Here is an 18,674-nt window from a genome sequence, read left to right on the forward strand (position 1 = left end):
GACCCGAGTTGTCCATATAGTAGCTACTAGCCACATGTGGCTACTAAGTACTTGGAAAGAGGCTAGTGCAACAGAGGAGCTGAATATTTTTAATTGAATTGAAATAGGCTAGAAGTATAAAATACACACTGGATTTTGAAGACTGAGAATAAGAAATGCTAAAGAGCTCATTGATACTTTCTCATAATCCTTATAAATTGAAATGATTTTGGGGGGGGCACATTGGGCTAAATAAAATGTATTAATAAAATAATTTCAGGGCACGGGGATAGCTCAGTTAAGCGTCTAACTCTTGATTTCAGCTCAGGTCATGATCTCAGGGTTGTGTGATAAGGTCGTGCTCTGAGCAGGATGGGGAGCCTGGTTAAGATTTTTCTCTCTCCCTCTCCCTCTACACCCTCCCCCAACTGCACACAAGCATGTGCACACACTCTCTCTCAGTAAATAAATAAATACATAAATGCAATAATTTCACCTGTTTCTTTCTTAAATGTTGCAACTAAAAATTTAAAATTATGTTGTGGCCCATGTTGCATTTTTCATAGACAGTTCTTGTTTAGACTCCTTGGAAGAAAATAAAAACTGAGTACCTGGTTCTGATAGGTTTTAAAAGCTATGCATTTGTTTGACTTTATTCAAATTAAAATGCACAACGATTAAGCCTAAAATTGGGGAGGACTAACACGTTGGTTCTGACACTTTATTAATTAGGTGTAATTCCAAGCTTAGACTTCATAGACATCAGGAAAAATCTAATTCAAAACACTTAGAATGTGTCTTCAAACAAAAACACATAGACTATAAAATGGAAAGAATCCAGTTGTTCAACTTTAAAAATATATATAGGAAATATTTAGGAATGTAGATGATAAGGCAAAATTCTGGGCTAGCAAACCAGTTCAGTTATCATTTAGAGATTAGAAAGAAATTAAATTACAGCATAGGAACAAACTAAATTACAGAGGATTTGATTTAAAACAACTCTAGTATTCCAATACTCTTTCCAGCAGAAAGAGTTGACTAAATCCACGTTCTTGAAAAAGTAATTACAAATAATATATACTGATGGAGACAAACAATTGTATTTAATGAAACATAAGGTATTTTCATATAGAAATTTTTTTACACTTTTAGATAAGTAAATAATAATTTGTACAGCTAAAAAAGAGAGGCAAATAATGCAATTTTATCTTAGTAACCGTACAAAGATAAGTGAAATGCATTCTAGTATTAAGGCACTAACAAATATTAGAATTTTGGAAGGTGAAACACATAATCAAGGACATTTACCTGACACGTACTGGAAGGGAAATCACACCAATTTTAAAATATTTTGCTAAAATTTTAATTAAAACAAGTATATGTATTACAAATATTTTATCCCAAAATATGTAAATTGTTCTACTTAATAGATATTTGTATTTTTGAACTTGTGAAACATAAATCCTAAAAATAACAACAGTGGCTGTGAATTCTGCTTTTTAACATATTTGGTAGGTTTACCTCAACGACTCAATGAAGTAATATACACAAATCTGCACGTTTATGGCAGAATAAGCATCCAATAAAGTGTATTTTTCCCAATAAATGTGACGTGTATACATTAAAAACAAAGGCAAATTCAGCCAAATAAATATAGAAAAATTAAACAACTTATTCAGGACTTTCCTTTTCATTTACATAATTTTAAAAAGACAGCTGTGCATTGTTTTCTTTCTTCTCTCAAAATATTCAAACCATAGCTTTTCTTCTCCCACATGAATTAACTGCCATACTTAGGTCATAATTCCTAGATGATTCTCATTTTTTTTTAAGGTATAGGCTCATCCTTCACTATGAAATGTATTAAACTTAATATTATGGAAAAGCAAACTTCTGAATTCAAATATAGCGGGAAGTTCTTCTGACCAAAGAATGATTCCAGAATTTGGGGCAAAGAAGACAATAAAATTGACAAAAGTTGAAGGTATCCACGAACTCTTTATAAAGTTATGATGTCAGTACTTTCATATGACCTCCATCTCGCTATATATAAGTAGGTCCTTGTTTGGTTATTTCTTATCCCTATTATCAGTAACTTTACAAAATTTATTTACATCTGTTTTGCTTTTAATTTTTTCATGTGATAGAGGCTTTTGTTCTCTCTTCAAAGGAAAATATGGCCAAAATGACATTCTTATTTCTGATTCCTCACAGGAAGTATTTTTACTGGAAATACAAACAAGTTACGTTAAATAACTGAGGCATTTACTGAGTCCTTAAAATAAGGGTCAACATTTTTATATATTCTCATATAACTCTTAGGATATCTCTGCAAGTCTTTTTTTTTTTTAAGATTTTTATTTATTTATTTGACAGAGGGAGAGAGATCACAAGCAGGCAGAGAGAGAGAGAAGGAAGCAGGCTCCCAGGACCCTGAGATCATGACCTGAGCTGAAGGCAGCGCGACTTAACCCACTGCGCCACCCAGGAGCCCCTCTCTGCAAGTCTTGAAGCATTTCTGAGGAGGTTACTATTATTCATGCACCTTTTTAACACTTAAGGAAATTAAAGTTCAAAGAGGTTATTACTTAACTTATCCCAAAACATATAGACTCCATATTCCTTAGATTCTAAGATGGGTCTTCTCTACATTGATGCATTCCTGAAACCAGAATCCTACTTACAATCAGTGGTGTCTTCATTTGATGAAGTTCAGTCAGTAATGAGGATTATGGGAAGGATTTGGACTTTGATTTGTCCGAGGCAAAACCCTCTGTTCCCCTACAGAATGGCATTACAACAGCGTACATTACAACACTGTAAATTTCAAAGGCTGACCACATTTTTATTTTCCTACTGAGCACTGAAATCAACCCACGGAAACATAAAAAACAAATCAATACATTTTTTGTTGTTGCTGTTGTTTAGTTTTTAAAGATTTATTTATTTATTTTACAGAGAAAGAGAAAGGGGGAAAGAGAGCACAAGCAGGAGCGCAGAGGGAGAAAGAGAGGGTATCTTGAGGCAACGCCACACACTGTGGAGCCCGACGTGGGGCTTGATCTCATGACCATGGGATCACGACCTGAGCTGAAGCAGAGTCGAGTGCTCACCCGACTGCCCCTCAGGAGCGCCTACAATAAATACTTAAATAGCACAGTCTACATGTATAACATGAAGACCCCTCCTTCCTTAAACTAGATGATTCAACTTTCTAAGTAGTGAAATCAATACATAAGTATACCTTAAACATACACTGACTGCAAAACCTATAAACACTACCCTATCGGTAGTAACAAGCAACTCTTCCTCAAACAATCTGATTCCAGGTAACATTCAATATTCCTAATTTGGGGCAATTTTACAGATATGCTGAAACAAGCACTATACTGAAAGTCAAAAATCCCAGCTTTGGGACACCTGAGTGGCTCAGTTGGTTATATGTCTGCCCTCAGCTCAAGTCATGATCCCAGTTGCTGGGATAGAGTCCCGCACTGGGCTCCCTGCTCAGTGTTGGGCTTGCCTCTCTGTCAGCCTGCTGCTCCCCCTGCTTATGCATACACACTCTCTCTCTGACAAATAAATCAATAAAATCTTTAAAAAATAAAAAAAAAAAATCCCAGCTTTATACCCCAGCTTTTATATGACTTCAGTTTTATTACTTCATATTTTTGGACCTAAAACTGTCACATTTTACAACGTAAGGGTTTGAGCCATTATGAAATAGTCTACTTCTAAACCCAAATTATCCATTCTCTAACCCAGATATAAAGAAGAAAAAGAAGGGTAAGAAAAAGAATGTAACTGTCCCAACAGAAATTATCCAAGAAGGTTTCTGAAGGAACAGCCTCGAAGGCAGCTGTATAAAGAAATTCTTACTCCCTAGTGGAACACAAAGCATTCACACATAGTGTTCCCAGCCGTGAGTCAATTGAACGCAGAAGAAGTTCCTTTTCAATATCTGTACCACGGGCTTTCATGAAAGACTAACTGAAGCAATGAAGGTTTTCACTGCAGGCTACATTTTGATCCGCCTCTGAGATGTCTGTAACAGCACAGTCCTCGTGCCACAGATGAGTCATTGCATGCCTTGGGTAGAGTATCTGTAGAACATCATAAAAACAATGACACAGTGCATTTTATGCTGCAAATGACTCATTAATTCATTCTTCTAAACATATTAACAGAGGGATCTGTGTATAACAGGGAAATTATGTATGTTCAACAGGAATATGGAAATACACATATGAAATTCATTTAAAGGAAAAGAAATCTTTCAGGTTATTCACTGGAAAGAGCCTCTCTATCCAAATGGAATAAGCTATAAAACAGAGGGACTTAAATATAAATCTTAGACACGGAAAAGGGAAAAGATCAGGGTCCCAAATTAAAGGTAATGGATGGAAGGAAACCATGAGGCTCAGTCTGGGACACTGTTCCATTGAAAGGGTGAATTTAAAAGGTGAGAACAGGCTCTACTGTCAGGAGTCAGGACAATACTCAGAGGCTCAGAAAGGCCAGTCTTTCCGGATACATCTGATGAACTCTATCAACTAACTCTATAATTTCTTTTAATCTATACATCTAGTCTTATCTCTACATGTGCTTTCCCCAAAGTCTATACCCCAAGGCTTTTACCTCACTTCTTCCTTGATTTTTAATAAAATTCAATTCATCCTTCTCAAGACAGGAACTATTCGACTCCTCAAGAATCTGCCATTCTCTTCATGGGCCAAATGACTCTGCAAACTCTCCTCTAACGTTATCTTGTCTCTTCTACAAAACTGTGATCTAGTTTCATTGTTTCATTCCTCCACTACAGTGCTTAATCAATACTTTCAAAAAATGAAATCAACTGTTTCCTCCAGGCCTTAAATCACTGAGAAGTGTTTCTGAATGAGATCAGAGTGTCTTTAAGCCCATGTAGTGTGCCTGGCATAGAGGAGATTCTCAACAGATATGTGACTGGAAACTACGGGGAGTGAACTTCATAATATAGAAACAGTGACCCAATGTCATTAACAGAATGAATGGAAATGTGAGAGATGAGGAGATGGGGGGGAACATGAGAATAAGTGAGGTTAAAGCCACAAGCAATGGCTTATTCTTATCTATCACTATCTTCTCAAGCACCTGGAAGAAATACCTAGAAACAACAGATGGAGCAGTTCTTGTGGTACAATTACATTCTGAAAACTATAATGCATTCACTGAACACTGATCCTCTCCCAACAAAAAACAGCATTCATATTGTACATCACCATAATGAGCTACTATGCTGCAGTAGCTAGCATTATTTTTCAAAAATACTGCTGCATATATATATACTCATTTCATGCTGACATCAGGCTTGAGCATGACTTATTTTGACCAGCAGCATGTGGGAAGAACTGACACAGGGGCAGAAGTTCTTGGATCAATTACAAATCCGTGATGGTCATTTTTTTCTCTCTGCATTGAGCTATGCAATATTCAAGATTTAGGCTACACTGTCAGCCTGAGTCCAGAGTAGAATGATGAGAAGAAAAGCTACAGATGGCTTGCCGTGGACATGACTTGTAGAGTGAGTTCAAAATAAACTTCGGTGGTCTAAGCCACCAAGATTTAGAAGCTGATTGCTAATAACAATACCTAGTTTAACCCAACTCATTACATGTGTGCATACATGTGAGATTACATAAGCAGTGTATCATGTATAAACATGTATAAACACATACACACATAAAATACACACACACATGTATGTATAAACAGGTCTTTCTTGTGTTTTGTTTTTTAGGGGTTTCAGGTCACTAGAGGGGAAGGAGAGGAATGTCAGTGAAGACAGATTGGTAAGGTTCTTATTTGTCTGCCAAAGAACAAAAATGCTTTGGTTCTGTTTTCTTGCTCAGAAGGGCCTTCTTTCTATGAAACAATAAACATAAATACCATTTGCTTCCCCATATTATGTGCTTGTATAGTTCTGGTTCTGATTACCCACCTTTGCATCACTTTCTATTCCATTCTACTCTATTCATCTACAGAAAATACTCCATAAAACATAGGGATTATAGAGACAGAGACTACTCGTCATGACTGACTCCAATTATAAGGACTTATTTTCCTCGAGTCCCTACTTGATATGCATCAATGAGGAGCAGCAAATCAGGTTGAAAAGCAAATAAGAAAAAGATTTTGTTACCTATCTACCAAAATTTTTTTTGCAATACCTTTTTTGCAAGATTTATACTTGATCCATTGCTGGATCACGACCTCCCACAGTGATAAATTTTATGTATCAGTCAAGGCAAAAGCTTGCCATCAAAAATCCGTTCTTCATGTTAAGCATCTGTTCTGTATTCATTAAGTACTCTCACCGGTTTTTGTTTATTTTCTTTATCCTGTAGATTTTCCCCTACTCCTTTCCCAAGGTATTCTTAGGTAAAGATAGTCTTCGCATGATAAAATACTCTTGATGAATATTTATACTGAATCCTAAGATTAGCAAAAATAAAAACTTAGATGCAAACAGCACAGTGCCTAGTACACAGTAGACATTTAATAAGTGGTAGTATGCCTCCCCTTAAAAATTATCGAATCACAGACAAAAGAATACATTTAATCCAAGACAAAATAAAATAGAATCTTAGAGTCCATTTGTCTAATATATTCCCAACCATGGGGCTCGAGTCACTTTATGTTGACAGTACAAGAATGAGTCATGTAGTCACTGGCCACACTGGTATTGATGATACGGTAAGGTTAGCACGAGCATTAAATGAGATAATGCACATGAAGCAGGCAGCAGTTTCGGGCATATATGCCTCTAATTACTCATGGTGATGACATGGACTGGAGTCGTCACCACAGCTTTAGGATGTGCTTGGACTTCTCTGGTAAGTGAATAGTAATTTTTTCAGAGCAAACCAGTCAACACATAGCATCTACTACCAGGTTAGGTCAAAATAAATAACGGAAATGATAAGCCCAAACTTAGGAAGCCCTGTACCAGCACGGGCCAGGAATCGGGTGCCAAAATTGAGGATCATTCTTGTCCCAGCATTATCTTTCCTCTCTTCAATCTGCCCTGGCTTTTGGCCCAATCTCAGGGACAGCAAAGACAAACATTCACTGCTTGTCCAAGGAGAGAATGACAGCCAGAGATCGTCTTTTGTCCACAATAGGTATACTGGTCTCAACGCTCCTCATCAATACAACCCAGGTCCATCACGAGAGTTCAGTCAATCACAGAAAGCTCACAGGGCTGTATGAGGCTCATTTAGTAAGTGCCTCCCTCTTTGATGGTAGGAACTAAAGAGGGTATTAGTCAAGTTACTTAACTTCTCTTTGCCTTGGTTACTCACCTATAAAATGGACATAATAATGGCACCGCCCTTCCAGAGTTGTTATAAGGAATAAATGAGAAAACACCGGAAAACCACAAAGGGCAGGGAATCACCTATTTTTAGTCCTCAATAAATATCATTGATATCATGATTATTATCATCATCCACATTGTCATTATGTAAAAGAGGTTGAGGTAATCACTAAAGCCTTTTCATATCTGTTTTTAAGAATAGCAGCAGGAAGTAGGTATGAGCACACTCATAGCCAAGTGAGAGTTGATAAAACCTTGGATTGTCTCAAGGCGAAACAAAACAATGAAAGGGGTTGGTACCATACAAACTGAAGATGAACCCGTAAGTCCCTGTAAGACCAGCAGACTGATCACCCAGCAGGAGACTGTGAACCACGGTGGCTCTGAAAATTGTTGCAAGTCTGTGACCTTCCCTGATGAGTGACAGACCTAAGGAAATAACAGTTGTGATCCCAGGGAGCAATCACAGGGAGCAGCGGACAAGGTCAAGCTAGAAGACTGAATGTTCTGAGATTTCCACCAAGAAGGCATGACCCACTCTCCAGGGAAAAAGGTTCAGTGTCATTATCCTATAACGTGGCAAAGAGACTGGTGATACTTTATTTTCTTCTCCTTAAAGACAAAACCCGTCTCTGATTTGTCATTCTATTCCCCAACAGTTCCTAGTACTTTAATGATACCTGGTACTTTCTCACATAGTAAATGTTCAAAAAAATCTGTTGACTGAAAAATAGTTCGGCTCCAAATATTCTAATTGGTTAAGAAATCTGGAATCACTGGATGATGACTGGTCTGCTTGTAAACTGTAGTCAGACTCTAAGATTTTTAAGGGCTTTCTGCCAAATACCACAACTGAACTCCAGCAAATGCTAAAGCAGGGAAGAGAAACTGCTGGACCCCACCAACTCAGATCTCCTGGTAACAATTATTTGTGGTATAATGAGTCATTCCCTTTATAATGAGGTTATTATAAAATATATATGCACTAGTGTCCTTTATTTCTGAAATAGCACTCGTGTCAGCTGCTCTCTTTTAAAAGATATGACTGAGAAGTCCAATGTGTAATATTCATTTAAATACTTAAAAGTTTTCTTTAATATTTGAGGATACAACTGAGGTCATGTATCTCAGATTCTGGCTGACCTAAAGAAACCTTTACTATAGTAGTCACCCCAGACTTGAATGCTGACCATCTGCCCAGCAGTGTATCGTTAAACTTTTGTTCTTTGAAATCAATGGTCACACTACTCAACTTTTATAAAGTTTAACTGGATATCTATAATGTTCCAGACATTCTACTGGATACTGGAGTTAAAATATACAGTCTTCCTTCTACTTGCTTACAGTTTGAGGGGAGGCAGGGAAAAGTCAGACAACCATTCTTGATATAAAATAGTGCTATGAGAAAGGTAAAACACAGAGTGTGAGAAATAAACCTAAGAGAAACACTTAGATCAGAACGGTTAGAGGATGTAAAAGGCTTTCTAAATGATGGTGCATAAGCTACATTTCAAACAACAAATAAAGTTTAGCTTGAGTTGCCCTGTGACCCTCCTTCATAAACATGAATTTGTTATTTTTTTTTTAAAGTCTTCCTAAGCTCTTTCTTTTACATGTGCCTAGTAATCAAAAAAACAAAATCAACAAAGCATTTGAAAATCTAGAAACCATAATGTTAAGGCGTTATTCCATGGGTATTTTATAACTTATCAGTGTGTAGTTCCATTAATTTGGCAACCAGAGCACACCTCTAAACTGCAAAGTCAGCAACTATTCAAAAATATACCATACCGGAATAAGCCGGAGAACTTGGTAAAATGACGGCTTTCAATGACAACTTCATCTAAAGCACTCCTGGGGCACCTGGGAGTTAAACATTTGCCTTTGGCTCTGGTCATGACCTCAGGGTCCCAGGGTCTATCTTGGCTTCTCCCTCAGCCTGCTTCTCCCTCTGCCCCTCCCCCTCCCCCCCACCCACCCATACTCTCTGGCTCACTCTCCTTCTCTCTCTCAAACTAATAAATTAAATTTAAAAAATAAAATAAATCTATGCTCCTCAAAGTGAGGGCCACAGATGAGTTTGCTCTGCAAACTTTTTCTGGTCTGCAGCAAAGTGAGGAACCTGAACTAGAATGTACATCAATGTACGGCGTCTTCATTGAGAAAATCGCACTATAAAAAGAAAGTCAGCCAATTTACATGTTGGCTCAAGCTTCTTACGTTGTCACAGATCAGTGGCAAAGGCTACAGACTGCTACTGTGAGTAGCTCTGATGTAAATGAAAACCACCAGAGTACAACTGTTCTCTTTCCCTCACACCCAGTATCTAATCTAATCTCGTCAGCCAGGGAGAGGTGCCCTGCCATCCCGTGTGGGCCACCTGCTCCCACATCTTACACACATCCCAGATGCAGCCTCTCTGATCACCTCCACCGCGAGTCATGGTGCGGACACCTCTGACTTCTCCCGTCTCGCCGTGCACCTGCCACTCTCTTTCGGTGCCTGACCTGTGCTGGTCCGGCCTCCCTGGCAGCCAGGATGAAACTTCCAAAATCATCCACTGGGTTAGGTTACTCATGGGTTTAACAAATGACTTCAACATTCTCCAAGGACTGCTTTCTTGGCTCTCCTGCTACCTGGCTGGCTGCAGCTTCTCAGGCCCCATGCTTTGCCTCCATCCCTTCCGGTTCTCTAAAGATTACTCTGTCCTCATGCAGATCCTCAACTCTCTTCCCTTCTGTATCTACACACTAATACTGTTCCTTACCCTCAGGCTTATCAAGCTCTGTCACATTATTCACATTACTGGAATATCTTTTCCTTAAAGCCTTTATGTGCTTAACTTGCTGGTTGTCTCCACCGACTAGAATGTGAAGTCTGTGAAAGCAGGGATTTCTGTAGATTTATTCACCACTTCTTGTTGTTGTTGTTGTTGTTGTTTTCCAATGTCTGGCAAACGGTAAGCACTCAGTTTATGTACTGAGTGAAAAACATGAATGAATAAATGAGTTGGCTTCTAGTTATGGAATGAGTAAGTCATTAGGATAAAAGGGAAAATGGAAAAAAAAAAAGTTTGGAATCCCTGAAATTAATAAGGAATAAAAACTACAACCAGTTTAGAATACAGTAAGCTGAAATGTATTATACAAGAATACATGTTTGGAGGTGGGACGTGTTCCTATATCAATTCCAATCAGACACTCTTCCATGTCAGGCTATAGGAAAAGCTCCAGATGGTCCCTGTGCTTCTGTCACCCAGATGTTGCTCCTCCATGACTAACGCTGTTCTGCACTGTTACAGTCCTTTCCTTGCATCGGCGTATGTACTGTCGGTCAGCAAATGTATCAAGTGCAAGGGTCATAAATTCAGAATTACCAGTTGGACTGTTGTAGACCTAACTCTCTTCTTTTCTGATTTTCACAAAATTTAAGGAAGCTCCCACGTCTTCCAATATACTTTGCCTGCCACTTCTGAATTCTCATTGCCCAGGAACCCCATCTGTTTGCATGTCTCACTGTCTCTTAGCTGAGGCTACAGGTCCCAGCAACCAAGCTTTGCATTTTCATGGGCATGGCCATGGCAACCGGATATGCGTCATACCTCACTCCTTCTGGCAGAAAGATGAGCAGACTGAGATCCAAATGAACAGGAAACTCTGCCGCACAAATGTGCATTTTCCAGCCACTTACCTGTGTGAGACTAGAAAAGCCCTATCTAGCTAGAGCAGCCCAGAAGGGCTCTCTTTTAGTTATATATGCTTATAGAAACAATAACTGGTAACAAGCCAAACACTGGGAAGCAAACCCCAAATTTAAACGTGAATGCTAATCTTTGTGTACTAACAATCTCCTATGGATACAGAGGTAAGAACTGTTTTTTGTTTTTGTTTTTTTGGTCTCCAAGGCAATCGTTTATTAAGCCATCAGTTCATTAAAGACAGCACAGCAGAGCTTCATTATCCTCATGCTACCTCCCCTCGTGAAGCATTTCTCTTTTGAAAATGTGATGTTTTCACCATTATATTACCTGGGAGGGAGAAACCTACTTTGCTATCATAGGAGCACAAGGGATAATAAACACCCCAGTATATTCTGTGATACAATGTAGAAAATCGTTGTTTACTGTATTTCCCCCCCTCAATGGAAGTGAGCCAACCAAAATGCTTCATCGTGTTCTCAGAAACCATTCAGGCCATACCCTGGAAGACAATGTTTTCTAGTCACTGAATTACACTATGCAGAGCAACTCTTCTTATAGCTTAGTAACCAGGTTCTATTTTTAGCTGAAGGGCTTATCTTGTAACCCTTCTTAGCAGAAATTAATATCCATGAGACAAGCACTGATGTAAGATAAAGTGAGTCTAAATAATGCCTCTGACTCCCCTCGTTTTACCTTTAGCCACAAACCATCCTAATTTATAGATGTTTTGTGTCTCCCTCTTCATAAAGAATTACAACAAAATAAGCCACTGACTAAACCGCATACCAGAAATGTCATTACAGTTCCTCCGCTTTCCACTTGAGGTTCACAGGACACTTGACATACTCATTGCCATTACCACAATGTGTATCTTTTCTTCTCTGCCTTTAAAAGGAAATGTCTGTAAGAAACTGATAGCTAGGATACCAAACGGAATGAAGCTGTGGCAGCAGTTTGCATCCAAAATGACTGACTCATATTTCCTAGCTATTTAACGTCCACATGAGAACATAAATGCCCTTCATTGCTGAGTTACTAGAAATAGAGGATAATTTGTCTTTTATTATTTCTACTGCTTGTCCCTCTAATCTTGTTATTCATGTGAGAGACCGTTACTGGAGTTGTAATGTCTTACTTGTTGAACAATAGACCCTAGAATGCCTCATGCCAAAAGCGAATGTGTAACAAATACATGGACCCATGGATTTCAGATGGTGAAGCTGTAAGTAAGAATCAGCCAGCTACTGTTTATGTTTGTTTGTGTAATACACGGCAACGGTGCATCTCCTGTACATGAGAAAAAGTCGGATGCTACTACTTCAGAATGTAGCTTAAAAGATGCAGCGCTATTTAAAGGAAATGGCAACAGGAGTGGAAAGTTAGCACATTCGTTGGTTTCTCTTGCAAACCCTTTCTGGCTCAGGGAAGCAGAGATGTTCAATTCTTTCACTCGCATACCAGATGACGTCTTTGGACCTCTCCCTTCCTGCCGCCACCTGAATGTCGGGGCAGTTTATTGGCAGCAGATGTTTTCATTCTTCGGGTTGAAAGTAACAAATACCTCACTCAAAACAGTTGAAGCAGAAGTAGAAAATAAAGGGTTCGTGCAACTGAAATACTCAGAAACAGCTATTTAGTGTGGTGGGATCAATGGGCTGAAATGTGCCTTTTCCTCTTCTGTTTCTATTTTCCTTGGAGTAGCTTCATTTTCAGGCAGACTTTCTCCATTTGGTGACAAAAATTCATCAGCAGCTGTAGATACAAATTCTAACAGCTTTGTGACCTCCATGAGGAAGAGAGCATCATTTTGGTGTTCTGCCAAAATCACGGGGAGTGACTCCCTCCATCTTGCTGGCTGACATCATATACCTACTCCTGAACAAACCATTCTGGCTAAAGTTGGGGATACTCTGGCTGACTGAGTCACCCCAAGAGGACAGGGAACAAAGGAAACAGGTGAGTCCCACATCAGCCATGGAACTGGAAAAGTTGATTCCAGTGGTGGGGGCAGTCCACAAAGAAATATTGCTCAGACAAAGGACATATATTCATGGAAACACATTCTCAAAAACAAATACCACCTGAAACAGAACAAAGCCTTTTGATCCAAAGGTTAGGCTCTGAGGCTCTTGCTGATATCGTGTGTAAAGATGCCAAATACACAGGAAAAAAAATTCTCTGCAACTTTTCTAATCACCTCTTCTGAATATCCTTGTCTTGAGGACCTTTCAAAGTCCTTTACAATGTACAGTCACCATGTGTACGTCTTCTGTGTACTAGGCAAAAAGAACCTCAGTACTACTGATAAGCCACGTTAATACAGGTGGGTGCCAACTGCCTCAGAACACGCTGCCTTAGCTTCCTGTGAAACAGTTCAGAAATTGCACAAATGTAGGCACATGGACCCTGGGTTGATAACTTGAAACGGGAAGAATGTTCCTCTTGTTCACGCCCAATGCCTCAGAGTAGCCAAAAACAAAGTCCAACTAGAATAATACAATGAGCTGGTAGCTAATTCATTCCATTGGTAACTAATGCTATAATGAGGCAGACCTGCTCAATTACTTTGAGGACAAAATTTTGCCATTTTGAAAAGTACACACATGAAATGAAAATTGTATTTTATATCTTCACTCAAATGATAAAAAGATTGCAAGAATTTTAATTCAAAGTAGTGGCTAAAGAGGATCATATAGACATCAGTGTTCAATACTACTATGGCCCATGTTCGTTAATCAGATGGAAAATTCAAAACTTTTCTATAAATTTAAATGTACCAGGGATTACCATCCCCCTAAAGAGCTTTCTTGCAAGCCAATTCAATTACAGACATAGTATCTTCAGCCTTTTATAATGAGGTCCAAATAAACAGGCAAACAATCACAACTAAAATAGCAAGCTGGTATCTAAATGACTTTAATAGCCCCTTTTCTAAAAAGATTGGAAACAATGTAATAGCTTTTATAATGGAAACGTTATGAAGAAGTCTTCAAAGATGCATGACAAAAGCCAGTGGTTTAGAATTCCCCTAGTTCAGAAGTTCAAAGAAACAAGTAATTTTATCCTGGAACTGAAACCAAAAGCTTGCTAGGGGACTTGAAGGACTAGTTGTAATAATGAATATGTATTATGGTACAGGTGTCATGTCCACTGTGCTTAAATAGCAGTCTTCTTCTTTTTTTTTTTTTTTTTTAATTTCTAGGCATCCTGCTTTTGTTTAATGCTATCTGTTCTCCTGGAAAAGAAATACAGTTACTCTGTATAGAAGGATCATTGATCATGTCACCCCCTGCTTCAAAAACAAAAATCCTCAGTCTGGCCAGGAAGATCCTGCATTGTGTGATGGCTGGCTTATCTTTCCACCTCCACTTTGTCCCATCCTTACCCTTCTCCCAGGCACAGACTTTCATTTCCTCGTATGTGACAAAATGTTTCCTCTGCTAAGAACACTTCTCTCCTCCTTGCCTCAACTCCAGCCCCATACAGCTCTTAACCTAGGGAGCCCCCTCTTTCCTCAAGCACAGGTCCCTCTATTCCTCAGCCTTCCCCCCATCCCCCTTCCTGGTCTACGGAGCACTTTCCAGGCACTATCCAATGCCTTTCCCTCCAACACCCATGAGGGCAGGGAGCATGTTTGCTTTGCCCCTTATTATATTCCAGTGTTAAGCTGAGTGCCTGGCACATACTAGGATCCCAAATGTTTGTTAGGAAAATATTCCATTTTAAAAAAAGAAGAAAAATGTTCCATGAAATCGAAGCCTAATGTTTCCCTTTAAGTGTTTTGTTTTTTTTTTTGTCAAAATATATTTTGATTTGGCAGATATCACTGTGATCTGCATTCCTGAGACACATCAGGAAGGTCACAGTAAAAGTATTTTAGTGACTTCAGGAAATTCCTAGATAACTGTCAGGTTATATAGACCAGACATAGGTCAATGATAGAAGTTAAACAAAAGCAGATTTTTGCCCCAGAAGAGGCAAAACTTCCTGTCAGTGTTGTCAAAATGAAATAAGCTCCCCTGAGGTATTTAGAGAATCTACACAAAGAATCTACAGATTCTCAAAAATGTACCCTGTGCATTTACAAATTGGCATGAAACTTACTAGAACCAATGCTTCCTACAGAATAGCACAGCTGGCATTTAGCCAATCAAGCACAGATCTGGTAAATTAGAACTCACTCAACAGCTCTGGCTTTCCGGACCACACCCTGAATGGAACTTACTACTCAGATTCCAAGAAAGGTTTTAGGTTCTTAACCTTTCTAAGCGCTATGAATCCTTCAGAGAGTCCTTAAGGCCTGTGACCTCTCTGAAGAAAAAGATACACAGGACTATAAAGGAAACAAAATGCAATGAAATACAACTGTCAAATTTTAAAAGCATAAACTGTGACATGATAAACATGTTTTTTTTTTACTAATTGAATACAAAGATCTAACAGCAGCTCCAATAATAACCACACTTTCAAATAGGGATGAACATAAACGACTTAAAAAAAAAATCTGTAGGGGTTCCTGGGTGGCTGAGATGTTAAGTGTCCAACTCTTGATCTCAGCGTAGGTCTTGATCTCAGTGTCATGAGTTCAAGCCCCACACTGGGCTCCAGTGGCAGATTTCTCACTGGGCATGGAGCCTACTTTAAAAAAAAAAAAAAAAAATCTGCAAACAACTGTAATGTGATGTGATATTATTTGTGATTTCTACTGGCAAAAAAGTCACAGGTACTTCCAAGGCTTCTGTGTTTTGTGACCCGTACTGTCAATTAAAGGCAATGCTAAATTTCAGTTGGATGTCAGTAACAGTAACAATGTCATTTTTGCATCTAGTATACTGAGTTCTATCCATGCTTACAAATTACAGGTTAAAAACCTCCATTTTTGAAGGACATTACATGAATTCTAAAGATCCTTTATCTTGGAAGCATCTTTGATCTACTTGATATAAGTTTAAGGGAGTGGAAAGGCTGTATATATATTTATGGAGGCCTCTGAGTTTCAAAAATAGAATGGCTTATAAATCAGTAGTATTTTATGCATTATAATGAAAAATGTAGGTTTTTTCTTGCTGAGAAAATCAGGACCTTCAAGTCTCTGCTACCCTTACAATCAACCCTGCCAGGCAACTCCTGCTTTCTCCATAATTCTCTTGATCTACTTCTGAACGTTTGCATTTTCTAAAGTGTTGTGTTTTTCATGAAACATTCATGGCTACTGCTCTAATGGTTACCGTCTGTAATTACTGGCACAGGTGTGAGGTCAAGCAACTTTCCTTTTCTTTCTTTTTATTGTCAAGTAGAATTCTGCTCTGTGGAATATTACCACAATCTGTTCATCCATTGCCCACCTGAAGGATATCCTGGTCACTTCCAATATTTGGCAATTACAAATACAGAGGCTACTGATGTTCCCATTCTCTATCTCAGTCTTAGGCCTTATCTTATCTTAGGTCTATCCTGTCTTAGGCCTTAGTCTGGACCTTGGGTTGACTTTTCCTCAACATTTCTGCCCCATCTTCCCTGTGTCAACCAAAATATGTTCTTGATCTGTTGCAGATCTCCAGCTGGTGTCAGTATGGGATACTGGGCGAAAACCCCAGTGGGGTTTCCACCCCTCCCCAGAGGCTTAAGGCTTTTGTATATGAGGGAAGAATCTGAGTGTGTAGGAGAGATTTTGTGCCCTTTCCCCAGGGGAAGCTTCTCACTACCTGCACACCTGAGGAACGAAGGGGTTATCTCTCTGGTCCACTTCCCTGCCCCTGAGCTTTCTAGTGAACACTGAGCAGAGGCCCATGGGGGAGTGCATATTCTCCTTGTGCCTGTGCTCCCATTTATTTATTTTTTTTATAAAGATTTTATTTATTTATTTGACAGAGAGAAATCACAAGTAGACTGAGAGGCAGGCAGAGAGAGAGAGGGAAGCAGACTCCCTGCTGAGCAGAGAGCCCGATGCGGGACTCGATCCCAGGACCCTGAGATCATGACCTGAGCCGAAGGCAGCGGCTTAACCCACTGAGCCACCCAGGCGCCCCTGTGCTCCCATTTATTGCCAACTAGACTGCTGGCCTTCACTTGACTTTTAAGGATTCATTTACAATTTTAAATGCTTTCTTCTTCTTCATGTTTTAAATTTTTTTATTATTATTCTTAGCTGTGGTAAAACATGTCTGACGTAAAATTTATCATCCTAACTATTTTTAGGTGTACAGAGGCACAAAGGACATTCACACGGTTTCACAACCATCACTACTATCCACCTCCTGTTTAATATCATACCATTTTTTAAGTTTCAACTACCCAAATTTTTAAAGGAAACTTGTGTCGTTACTTTATACTAAAATTAGAACTTAGCATAAATAGAGAATAAAATAAAAAAAATAAATACAATGAAAACAAAACAGTGTTACTGGACTTCTAAAAGCTTTACATCTGAAGCCTACTCTGCATTAGAAAGGGAGATTTAGGTGCATTAGAGAGGTGTTACAAACTAGCACCAAACTGAAACTTTCTCCTTGCCTTAGTGAGAAACACTGAAAGGGAACAGATTCAAAGTCCTTTCAGTTCAATTCAGTACACATCCATATGCCACCCAAAGTCATCCTGCATAAAACCATCCTGCATAAAACCCACACCTTCAGAAACACTGCTTTAGCCTAAGTCCCCTCCAGTCTTCACCATTAAGTCATTAACTTTAGAGGTTCAGGGCTAGGTCTGCTGGCAAAGACAGGCTAGAGGAGGGAAGAGATTAAGGAGAAAATTACTCCCCACTTCCAACCCTATTTTTAAAATAGTAAAATGAAACAAAGATAGTGATGATACATGAGCAAAGAAATCCTAGAAGACCAGAAGGCTATAAAAGACAGTAGGCATGTACACGGCAGGGCTGATAACAACCAGGTAAGTACCCGGGGAAACAAAGCACATACATTTGAAAACCAGACACTGATTAAACAACAAATTTGTTCAACAAATAGTTACCGATCCTCTGCTTTATGACAGATAGCGTGTGGGATCCTGGATTGTTCCTGATCGGTGCCAGAGTAACCTCTGAAATACATGTCTGCGTAAGAGCTGGAGACTGTCTGCTTTTTGAACTTCTCCTTCTACCAACATGCAGTACCGTACTCAAGGCTCAGTAAACGTTTGGGGTTCACTAGAGCCCTCAGTATTCCTAGAAGAGACTCTTCAACATGGAACTGTGGGCAATTATCTAATCTAGCTGCCCTTCACATTCAGAAATCTCTTCTACATCATCATGACAAATATTTACCCAGTTTACGCTGACTGCTTCCAGAGCTATGGCCCTCACTAACTCATGGTAGTTCATTCCTCTCTGGAACCCACTAATGTAAGAATGTTTCTGCTCACAGCGAAAGAAAATGGGCTTCCCTGAAACTTCCAGCCATGGGTCCTAATCTCTGTATGTGAACAAAGACGGCATCTTTCTTCCTTTCAACATCTGGAGGCTCCTATTATATTTATCTTAAACTCCCCTTTGCCAAGTTTATGGTCTGCAGTTCAAAAAAAAAACTGTTCTTAAAAGCCACATTGTTTTCTACCAGTTTTCCACTGGACAGAATATTATCTAAAAAAGAGTGCCTAATACTTGCCATGATGCTTCAGATAGAGTTTTACTAG

General features: G+C 39.0%; 1 protein-coding gene and 1 long non-coding RNA gene across 2 annotated transcripts in view; both read right to left on the reverse strand.

Moving 5' to 3' along the window:
• Positions 1–18,674, reverse strand: part of LOC309859277 (uncharacterized protein) — a gene marked incomplete at its 5' end in the record, with an annotated part of 89,843 nt that overhangs the window by 59,287 nt on the left and 11,882 nt on the right. The gene's annotated exons all lie outside the window — the stretch shown is intronic.
• LOC309859399 lies at positions 687–6,409 on the reverse strand. The gene is made up of 2 exons (XR_014308665.1): positions 6,339–6,409; positions 687–4,085 (listed from the first exon to the last, which is right to left on the reverse strand). It is a non-coding gene; the product is annotated as an uncharacterized lncRNA (long non-coding RNA).

This window comes from Mustela nivalis, assembly GCF_964662115.1.
Source record: "Mustela nivalis genome assembly, chromosome: 2".
In the NCBI taxonomy this organism is placed as follows: Eukaryota; Metazoa; Chordata; class Mammalia; order Carnivora; family Mustelidae; genus Mustela; species Mustela nivalis.